This window comes from Dermacentor andersoni, chromosome 5, assembly GCF_023375885.2.
Source record: "Dermacentor andersoni chromosome 5, qqDerAnde1_hic_scaffold, whole genome shotgun sequence".
In the NCBI taxonomy this organism is placed as follows: Eukaryota; Metazoa; Arthropoda; class Arachnida; order Ixodida; family Ixodidae; genus Dermacentor; species Dermacentor andersoni.
In genome coordinates, this window is record NC_092818.1 from 170,199,970 (window position 1) to 170,211,216 (window position 11,247).

The 11,247-nt window shown below is 43.9% G+C and overlaps 1 long non-coding RNA gene across 1 annotated transcript; it reads right to left on the reverse strand.

The window, feature by feature from the left end:
* Positions 1–428: 428 nt before the first annotated feature.
* On the reverse strand, positions 429–5,273 carry LOC126531610 (uncharacterized). The gene is made up of 3 exons (XR_007599658.3): positions 4,856–5,273; positions 3,661–3,762; positions 429–663 (listed from the first exon to the last, which is right to left on the reverse strand). It is a non-coding gene; the product is annotated as an uncharacterized lncRNA (long non-coding RNA).
* Between the last annotated feature and the right edge of the window lie 5,974 nt (positions 5,274–11,247).

An 11,247-nucleotide genomic window follows, 5' to 3' on the forward strand; every position in this document is an offset into this window, starting at 1 on the left:
TTATGTTTCCTTCATGTGTCCTCCCTTTATGTATCCCTTATGTTAACGTACTTTATGTTTCCTCCATGTTGAAATTTGGCCACTGCTTTTATGTTTCCTTTATGTGTCTTTCCTTTGTGTATCCTTTATGTTACCGTCCTTTATGTTTCCTCCATGTTGAAATTTGGCCACTGCTTTTATGTTTCCTTCGTGTGTTCCACCTTTATGCATCCTTTATGTGGCCCCAGTGATTAAATCCTGTATTTTATGTAGACATGCACAGATGAAGATTGCAAGGTTACTGTTCCCTACAAGATGCAGCATACAGATTAGAACACTGCTATGGCACAGAAATTCATGCTAGCTTGTTCTAAAATTACGAACTAATTAGACTTCATAGAATATTTCAGTATAACACTTGGAATACTATTGTACGTTCCCCACCGCAGTGCTGCTGCTGTTCTAGTTATGTCTTTCTTACTAATATAAAATGTAATGTTTGGATGGAAAGATCACGCTGTATTGGTGTTTGTACTTTTAAAAGAAAGTTTTCACTGTACTTTGTAAAGGTTTGTCTGAAATTACGAGTATTTTATTGGACTATCTGTATGTTACTTCAATTTGCCACGTCTGCTCACAGCAGATCTCTGCAATGCGGTGCTTGGATGAGAGCTCACAGGGCACCTGAAAAACAAAACAAAAGGAAATCTTTTTCACTTATTCAAAAATATTCATATAAGCAAGAACAGCTTGGCCTGTATGCACACAGCTAAGAAACTTGCAGCAGTCAGAAATAGCACATATAAAGATCAGGGCAATGAACAAGCTTTTAACTAATTGTTATTTGAGCACTATTATCTGCCATTCCACTCAGGTATGAAACTGCTCACAAATTATTTTAAACATTATTGCAGCAGCTGCTAAGTATTACATGAACATTAGGACTAGGCAACTGGCCAATAAACCTTTGTGTGCTACCTCAAGCATCGAGGTTCCCAAAGTTGAGGCCCTCCCTATGCCGTGAGCAAGAACTTGCCAATATTTACCAGGAAAGCTTGCTAATATCACAGGCCTCCCATCGAGCAACACTACTGTCTATGCCATAAGGTGCTGTGGTTAAAAGTTAGTTGCGCACACATTCTAATGCCAAATTGAAAGACATTACAATATCTTGTGCATTTTTTGCATTTTCACAGTTTTTGTAGTTCTTACCCATATTTATTGTCAGTTACAGGCTGCAGGTGTGCATTCTACTGAACGTTTAGCACAACACTTTACTGACTTCAGCATGCCACAGAAGGTGGCGGGCAAACATGCTGTGTATGTGTACCTACAGCAAACTGAATGGTAGCAGCATCTGCTTCACAAGCACGAAAAGGTGTTATTCGCGTGGCGAGTTGTTTAGGCTTTATCAAAATTGGACACACTATCAATAAACTTCATGTGAATACATTATTGCAATCTTATGCTTTCTGAACAGAAAAATGATGAGTTAACTGGTGTTTAATCTAAGACGAACTGCATTATACTTCATCACGTGCTCGTCATAGAGCAAAATGTGGGAGGCGATCTACATTTGTATTAAGCAATACCTTCCATCAATGCTGTATCCTTTAAGAGTTTTCAGTTGCGTTGATATCCTGCAACTGCATGCTGCTATTAGATTCAGCGGTGGTGTTTAACAGGCGGGCGATATGCTGGCACGCAAGGGAGGCGGGCTAGCTTAGTATGTAATCAATGCTTTGCAAACTTCCACTACCAGCGAATAGCATACTCTAGTATCTGCATTGCAAGTGCAGGAACTGGAAGCCTAGATGTCATTGTTGCTACCTTAATCTGATAACACCACAGCGGTGCAAGCGAAAAGCGTTACCATGCCATGCCATCATTGGTGTGCTTTCCCTAGTGTGCTACATAGCGCCAGCCCACATGCCTCAGCATGCCTGACAATATTATTGTGTATATCTTGTGTTGCTAATAAGCACAATGGCATGATTGCCTAGCCCAGTATACAGCTTTGTATCCATAAGAATTCGGCCAACAGCTCAACAAATCAGACAGCAGTCCAAGACAAACTAAGATACAGGATGCCAGCCAAACCATCGCATTGTGCAGTGCAGAACAAGCCATGAGCTCTCATTTCATCTCTAACCCACCACAATCAAAACCAGTACAAGTTGACACCCAAACTGCCAAGTCACACATACAACAATCATCAAAAGAAACAACCACTGTGTCCATGCTTTCAGCTGAGGCTGGGAGATCTAGTTGGCCTTGAAGCCGCCACTATTACAGCAACAGTCAAGAATCCATTGGAATTAACCAGACATAGTAAGACCGATTGGAGCGCTTATATTAAACAGACAAAAGTCTGTCACTACAAGAATAGTGGTTAAAAAGCAAGTTGTTTGTTGCACACACAATTGTGTTGAAAAGCTAGGGCTTGAAAGCCAGAAATTTAGTCATGTATGGATCTTGCGACGTAGCGCATTTTTATACAACTTTTGTGTGACAGCATTACTTAGGAGACTTTCTGCCTAAACCATGTCTTTAGGTGGTTAAAACCTTTTCGTACAATCACCGCGAGCGCATTATTCACAGTAGAAAATATCAATTCAGTGAGAGTGCAACAAATAATTACACTATGTCAAAAAGTGGCTGTTTCAAAATTGCACCAAGTGCAGTGTAGCTCGAGCGTGAAGCAAGCCTCGATGTAACATAACAAAAATCTAAGGTGGTGAGCGTATGATACCACAAACCACAGATGAATGCATAAGTTCTAGGCAGTACTCCGCATTGTTTGCATGTCCCTGGAAGCTTGTGTATTAGGCAGATAAGTAATAAAGATGAGAAGGTAAAAAAAGGTTCTCCACATTTGAGATAGATGATGGCATAGGACCAGCTTTGTCTTATCAAATGAACAAGTGCAGCGAAACGGAGAAAAAAATGCAATGCAACAGAGAATGCTCCGCTTTCAGCTGTGGTACCATGTGGGCTTGCAACTACTTTACTGGGCTGACTTTTATGATTCAGCAGCATTCTATACCACATTATCAACGAGTGAAATTTCTGTTACATATAAAAGAGACCTGCTTCCACCCTGAAGCCGACGAGCTCTTGGGACACACATTGAACTTGCCACATTAAAAGGTTAATGGCTTGTTCTTTGCTTGAAAAATTGAGCACTCATACTGTGACTAGGAATTTGGCAGCTACCTAATAGAGCAGCAAACTTTATTGTCTTGATGAGGGTATTTTTAGGAGATTAATTATGGTATGCAATGCATATTCGTGACCGAGAAAAGGGAAGAATTTAGGTGTGCAGGTACTAGTGCGAGTAGTGACTACATAATAATTCAGGTAACCACAGCCTTCTGTTTCTCTCGGGTGGCTCATAGACACTCTCATGCTCCTCAATGATGTTTCTAAAAAAGCAACCTGGCTCGAATAATATATAGTCTGGCTAGAGAATATATTGCATAGTCACTCCAGCTTTGTTTATATTTGTCTCAGAAGGACCAAATTTAGTTACAGTGCGTCAACTGAGGGCTCCCCGGATAAATAAAAGATACTGTGCAAGTGATCTGCTACTAGAAATCCTGGAAATGGCACACACAAAAAATGATTCCATATTGCACAAGCATATCCTACAACTAATTGCAGCGACAGTTTTTTACGCACCTTGTAAAAGCATGCAGGTCAAGTGCATCGTTGTGCGATCCAATATGTAGCAGTGCAGCAGGTTCCTACAGGTCGTAGGCTTGACTCCAGAATCCGCATAACCTTCAACAGTAAGAAAGGTTTAATTTATTGTGATGTGAAGCTTCAAACGTGTGATTTACAGTGTCATGTGGCATTGAAAGAAAGAGACTCACACATAAATCTGTGCGTTTTACAGATGTCTCGTAGTTATATCTCATGTGCTTACATTGTTATATTGTAAAATTCAGGCGGGAATAAAACCAGCAGCTAACACCAGACTACCTGGGAAATTATCACCAAAACCTAAATACGTAGTGAATCAAAAGAATCGATTTTGAACGGTCTAAAACCTAGGCCGCGACTTTGTAGCGATGCCTTTTCCGATGCTACTCCTTTTCTTCAGTGGTCGGACTGACATTCCGCTATCGTTATTGACTAGTACAGCCAGCCGTGGACGGTGGGTTACAAGAGAGGCAAACATCGAGCGGAAAGCATCGCAACAAAATCGCAGCCCTTATTTACGCAGTGCTACAACCCACATATTATGACAACAATCGCAGGAGCTGACATCATGTTCTTCAGATGAAAATATTAATGAAAACGAGCGCCTTATTGACATTCATCGATTAAAAAGAAATTTCGCTGTTGTAATATCGGTCTATATTTGCCGTCCAATATAGAAGAGAAATACGCGAACACGACGAAGAACAGAAACAATGCAGACAGGTTCTCGCGAAGCTGGGCTTCAAACTGAACTGTATCAATAAAATAACCTTCACACATGCAAATATCTGCTCCACTGTCAAAACACCGCAGTCGCGTTCCAACTCGCGATGCCCACGACACAACTACATGCATTACACACGTAATTTGCAGAAATGATATCCACGGAAGAATTTCTTGCCGGGGAACTACCGAGGAAACGGGAACTTTCAGCGTTTACGTAAATATTTGCCTATTAAGTCTCAACAATCAGCGGTGGTAGCACACCACTGCAGAAAGCAAGCGGCAAGAAATAATAATTTTCACGGAAACTCCCATCGTGAAACGGTTTGCTAAATGGGCACAACAACATGGGCAACATACTCTCCGTAAGTGCTCTGTTGTCGTTGCACAAAGTTTACTACATGAACCATAAGCTGCGAGAATGCGCGCAAGCATCAGACCTGCTTACCTTCAAGATGTGAACAGCAAGCGCTCCTTCGTCTCGCAGGCACCACGCGACGACGCTCTTTCCAGCACGAACACTGTCGAATTGCCGATGAACACCACCGCACAAAAGCACAACTTTCAACAAACTCTTCCACGCACTATAATTCGAAGCCACAGTACCAGATATTTCACGAGCGAACGCGGACAGGCGAGAACAAAGGCAGCTCGGACGGGCGCTGTAGTACACGTAAGACACCGGCGTATCACAGGAAATATAAGGCGAACTAATGGCGTTACACGAATCCAGAGGTTTCCTGATGGTTAATGCACACGATACGGATCACACTTTGTTTAGGCACTTCCAAAATATGATTCAATTACCGTGTAACTGCAACGAGCACTCTCACCGCTCACACAAACGCAACGTGGCCCAGCTCAATATATCATCCAGTAATTTTACCGGGCATAACCGTCACTAGGATGCCTACGCGCGCACCCGCTCTCCGTTTAGGGTGAGGACAACCACGTTGTCTGCTAGCGCGGCCGCCATTTTATTGGCGTCCGCGGAGAGCGGGCGCACATCGAGGCAACCGAGGCAACCTAACCTTCACACTGCCGCAGTGCTGCACTGCGGCTAACAAGTCAATTTAGCCTCCGAGATCTACATTTGCTTTCAGGGCGTGCAGTTTGCAAAAGCACGGCCTTCAAGATTTTATTTTCTTACTCAGGGAAAGTCGTAGCTGGATGGAAGGCTGCTATTTAAACACAACTTATCGATGTTTGAAGTGCCGTGGTGTGCTGCCTTGTTTTTTTAAAGCATATACAGAGATATCAGACGAACTATGTGCGAACTTTTGCCGGCGAACACGAGACAATCAGCGCGCAGCATGTGCAGCTCCGTCTTCTTGGGATGGCGGACGGTGTACGGGAAGCCGCGATAGCTGCGAGACCCACCGATCAGAAATTCCGAATCACCACACATATACACGCTTGTTATGGCCCCCAGTGGCGTGTTTTTGAGAATGTGAGGCCTTATCTTGAATAGCTGGAACCACATTTCCTCGTAGCGTAAGGAATAAAGGCGAAAAAACGTGGCGATGGCTGGCTTACAGCGGCAGCGGAACTTCGCCCAAAGTGAAACAGGCGTACTGCTTGCATGCTCGCGTAATCAAACAAATACGGCCATACTCCGCATACAACTTTCATACTCAGCCAACTGACAATTATAAATTATTCAGTTGTACGCCCAAGCAAGCATTTACGGGATCCGCGCTGCCCTACTTCTACCCCCTGCTAATTAAAACAAAGCAATGACTCGTACTTGTGGTCAGCGCGAAAGCGACAAGGACAAAAGGAAGAAACACAGCAACACGGCGTTGCTTCTTCGGAGTGATTGTTCCTTGTTTCCGCGTTGCTATTGCGCTGTTGCTAAAAGCACGATGAATCGTAACGAACTCGCCCACTTTGCTATCTTTCTACAGCAAGCGCACGCAGTTTTGAAAAGAAAGGCACTTATAGCATTGACCGCAGGTTCCGCATTGGTTAGTGAGCGAACTTTTGTGTATAATTTGCGTGAGTAGTAGAGAAAACGTATCATGACAAGGCCGACGGCTGAAAAAAGAAATAGCGTAGAAAAAGCAACATGTTACAAAGTGCTTCGAAGACCGTGCACGGTTTTGAGGTGGAGCCGTGGCAGCGTCTCCCAATGGTCAAGTTTTTTTTTTTTCAGTTTAGAGTATCAGAAATGTGACAGATTTTCAATTTCACTAGATTCTTTCGAACTAGGCGTTCTGAAAGTGAGCGGCAGCTCCAGTTCAGCTTTGGAGGTGGCAGCGCTGGCATTGAATTCCCGCTGACGACTGCAAAAAAATCTTACGAGCGTAATATAGAGACAATCGTAACGTACTTATTAGATATTTACGTGTAATGAGGCTGTCATGAAACCAATATAACACCGCCAGCAGCTACTTAAATGGTAGGTTGTACATTCATGTGCGCTCGCAGCAAAGCGGCGGATTGGCCCCGGAGGGCCCCCCTCTTTTTCGGTTCATGTAGCGCAAACTACCCAACACTGCGCGTCGTGCCACCGCGTCTCCAGCCGCCGCGCAATTGTTATTTGTTGTGATAGATAATTCGCTGCATGAGGCTTTGATGTGCGTATGTACTGTTGATGGCGCGTCGCCATCAATGCGGCCAATATAGATCGGGCGGGCGCCCCCCCCCCCCTCATTTTTTTTATTTTGATACGCCAGTAGCTAATACATCTTTCAGATAGATGAGCTATCTGTAGCATGTGTGAAAAGATATTTACTGGGTGCACTCTGGTTCCTGGATGTGCACTCGAGAGAGTACACAGCCAGGTAATGTAGAGTGCACACACAGGTAACATCCTGCTGGTAACACAGGTAACATAGTGCTCATATTTCTGTGATAATATTAATTACAACTAGAAGCCATAATGCTCACTTTCTTGTACTGAAAAAGGTGATTTCATGAAGGGTACAAGGAAAAGAATTTTACAAACTGCATAAGCCACAGTGCGCTCACTGCCAGATGTTCTAGTGCCTAGCTGTGTGGTAAAAGTCGCACTGCACTGTGCTAGCAGCAAAATAAATCATTCTCTTGTACCAGCAAGCACATCATAAACTTCATATCATCCCCAGTGACAAAAGCCCTGATGTCTGCACTCTTGCAGAAGCCAGATATATAAAATAAGTAGATTATTTCACAAACTGCAGGCGAAGCGGAGCATCCAGGCGATCTCCTGCGATGAACATGAAGGACGCTTGCTACGAGAACCGTCTTAAACATTCAATCAACTTTATTTCATAGCCTAGCTGTCGCAAAACTTTCATGCAATTCTTGCATATTGGGTTAAATACTTCAGATTTTTGCATCTGACTTGCTACTGGAGAATAGCAGGTTGAAAAACTATTAAATACTTTATATATAACGAGAATGCATGGCATAAGGCAGTATACACCAAACTATTTCATGGCATGTTCGATTTTCCGCACGATATAGCCACAATTAGTGCCGGTCGGCATGCCTTTAGTGTGAGGGGGCAAGCAGTACCTCTTCCCTGAATCCACCAGTGAATAACACAGAGTACAGATAGATCTGACTGTACAATTTGCAAAAGATGCTCACTGCGCACATTGTTACCTACGTGCGCACTCAAGTGCACATGTAGGTAACATAGAGTGCACCATATAGATTAATGCTCTATGTTACCTACGTGTGCCCTGAAGTGCACACCTAGGTAACATCCCGCCGTAAACACAAACGACACATCCTACAAGAAGTTTAATAACGGTTGTTTTTTTCGGGCAAATGAAAGGATAAGTCAAGATTTAGCACTTACAATGACTCTGCTGACTGTATCAATGGCTGTCACGCAGTACAGATAGATCTGCCTGTATTATATGCACAAACAGTTGTTATGTGCACTCTATGTCACCTACATGTGCACTCAAGTGTACACTCAGGCAACACACAGTGCACATCTAGTTAACATCCTGCCGTAAACATAAAGGACACATCCTAGAGGTCTAATAAAGGTCACTTCCTCGAGGTATACGTTAGGATGAGTAAACACGTGGTACACACAAAGTTGACGTCCCGGAGGTCACACAAAGGACAAGGAATCATAAAGGTCACATAGGGCACAAGAAGGAAACATAAAGGAAACATAAAGGCAATGGTCATTTTCATAGGGGGACGGCGACGCGGGAAATGCACGAGTGACTGGGGCAAGTAAAGGAACCAAGGAGTCTGGCTGAAGAAACAACAGCGCACCCCGGAGGCGAGCGGCGATTGCGTGCGCCCTTGTCTACGACTCGTTGTGAATGCAAGATGAAGGCCGGCCGCTGTTCCTCGCACGTACCGCGCCCTGGCGAACGAGGTCCTATATTCGGGAAAAGCCAATTCCGCTCTAATCAAAACGACTGTGCTTTCTTTTCTCTGAAAGCTAGGTGACTTGCCTCCTCTGCATAGCTGTGGCTGCGGCAGCCTTTCATGTCTTCTTCAAGCTCCTCTCGCTTTCGTCATTGCTTATTTTGTTTCTATTTCCGGTCGTGGTCTTCCTGAACGCGTTCTTTTGAGAGAACGCCGCATACAGACTTCACCGGTGAATACAGCGGCACCGTACACGGAGATGGAGAGACGATTTTTTAGGTGGAGAGCTGTCCACCATTCCTTGATCTATACCGGGTGTCGCCGGTCTCCATGGGCGGAAGACCCTCGTTACATTAGCTCGCGTTTATATCGCAATACATTAGTGCCCTAGCTGTGAGCACATCGATATTAGATACTCTCTCGCTGTCTGCCGCGTAGAAGGATCGCTACCATGTTTCCTTCGCCATCGGGAATCGTACGTTATGTTATTCTTTGCTATGACATTCATTATACAGAAAATCCTTGATGAGAAAACCTTTCAATATCGTGCGCCTTACGGTTCTTCGGCGCCCACCTTTATCTTCATTTAAGCACACTAACCACTGTTCTTCAACATTCACGTCAAAACAACTCGCAAGTGCATCATATTGAAACGTAACAAGGAAGAACACGTCGTACGAAGTTATTTTTAGCGCTTATCACGGCGTCAAAGATGCTGCAATAGGCTCAGAAAACGCATAGGCTCACTCTTCAGCAAATTTTTTTTTTAAATAGCATATAGCTTAGACTATTATTTACTACACCTTACGTTGTTTCCAGTAGTTTATATTTCAACATTTAGATAGTTGTATGACTGAAGTTGCGTAGATCAACGTTTCGCAATATATTTTAACAATCCTTGTTCCTCTACAACATATTTAACTATTTTGGAAGAGATGTCTTATTTTTCTATGCACTACATTTTTATGGGTAATGCGTCATTGATATTTAGCACGAGTGCTAGTTGTGCTCAATCGGCCTGCTTTCTTCTTATTTTCCCTGCCCATTCGCAACTTCCATAATCAGGCATCCCGGGATTTGGGACTGTTAGAGAAATTTATTGCGCGTCATCAAATCCAATTCTTTTGTACCTCACCTGTCACCAGTGATGATAACGTTTGCAATGACGGAACTCCTCGAGCTTAGTGAGGCTGCCAGCGTACGATTGCCGCAGGGCCCCGTCAGCAACATTGTGCTCCCCCCATTCTGGGGACAATCGCGTGCAGTCAGCATTTCAGTCCATCCCCCGACCTACACGGAATTACCACCGCCACTCTCGACAGTTCCCCTCTTTACGCACCCGTCTTTGATTTCTTATTTCGAACTTGCCGCTCCTTCGAGCGCTGGATTAAGGACACGCCATTCGGCTGTCCTAGCAGAACTCACGCCAATTGTCCTCCCAGAGTCCTAGCGCTTCTCAGTTTTTATTTCTTTCTTTTCTTCTCTTTGTTTTTTTTCCCCTTGAGGAGGGTAAACTGCCTTCTGCGCATTACATGCAACGCTACACGGGGAGGGGGGCAAGGGGGGGAGGTGCCTAGATAGCAGCATGGCCAATGCTTGCACTGTTGTTCTCGCGAATCAGTTTGTCGAATCTTTATGGCGGCGCTGGGATGCACGAGGCATGCAGCTAATTAGGTCGGAAAGCCTAGCTGAAGGTCCCTGCTTCTTATGCAAATGAGCCCTGGCGCTCGTGCACTCTGTGTTTCGCTGCTGCTGTTGCTTCATTTTCTGCTCAATTCAAATTCTGCATTAACTGATAACTTTGCCGATGCTCTTCTAAGAAGGTCAAAAACAACAAGATTTGCATCGACCACTCTAACATGCAACTTCCAAAAGACTAAGTACACATAAAAACATAAGATAGTCCGAATAAATAAATAGTCCGAAATAGTCCGCATAAATAGTCCGAAATCCGAGGTCGCCAGCAGCTACAAAAATGACGTTCGACTTTCCATCCTTCGGATATAGGTAGCAAATGTGCGGATATCTCTTCGGGCTTATTCTGAGCTCCAGTTGTTATGTTCATAGAAGTCCATCGTGTCCTGCTTGACCAATGTGATTACGCTTCAATGTAACCATAAGCCTTGTGTGAAGACAAAACAGGTTGTCTAAATATGTGCGGCTACATTTCGTTTTTTGCACAAATAAAAATTAATTAGACGTGCTGCGCCCATTTAAGCAATTTAGTCGCACTGATCTATACTGCGTCCAGTGCCTAGCTGAGCAACTTTTCCTTCCTTGAAGCAGAAAGTAATACGTTCCCGTTATGGCAGTGTCATCAAGTTCACAAAGTAGCGGTAAAAGGTAGCGATACCTTCACCTTTTGGCGCCACCTTGTAACACGAATTCCGCATTTCCACGGATGTAAGTAAAACCTCACTGACACAGAAACATAAAGGATATGTATATACGCTGAAAGAGAAAGAGGCACAACGTGCGGAGAAATTGTCAGCCTTGTCCTCCAAGCTAAGCGCGCCT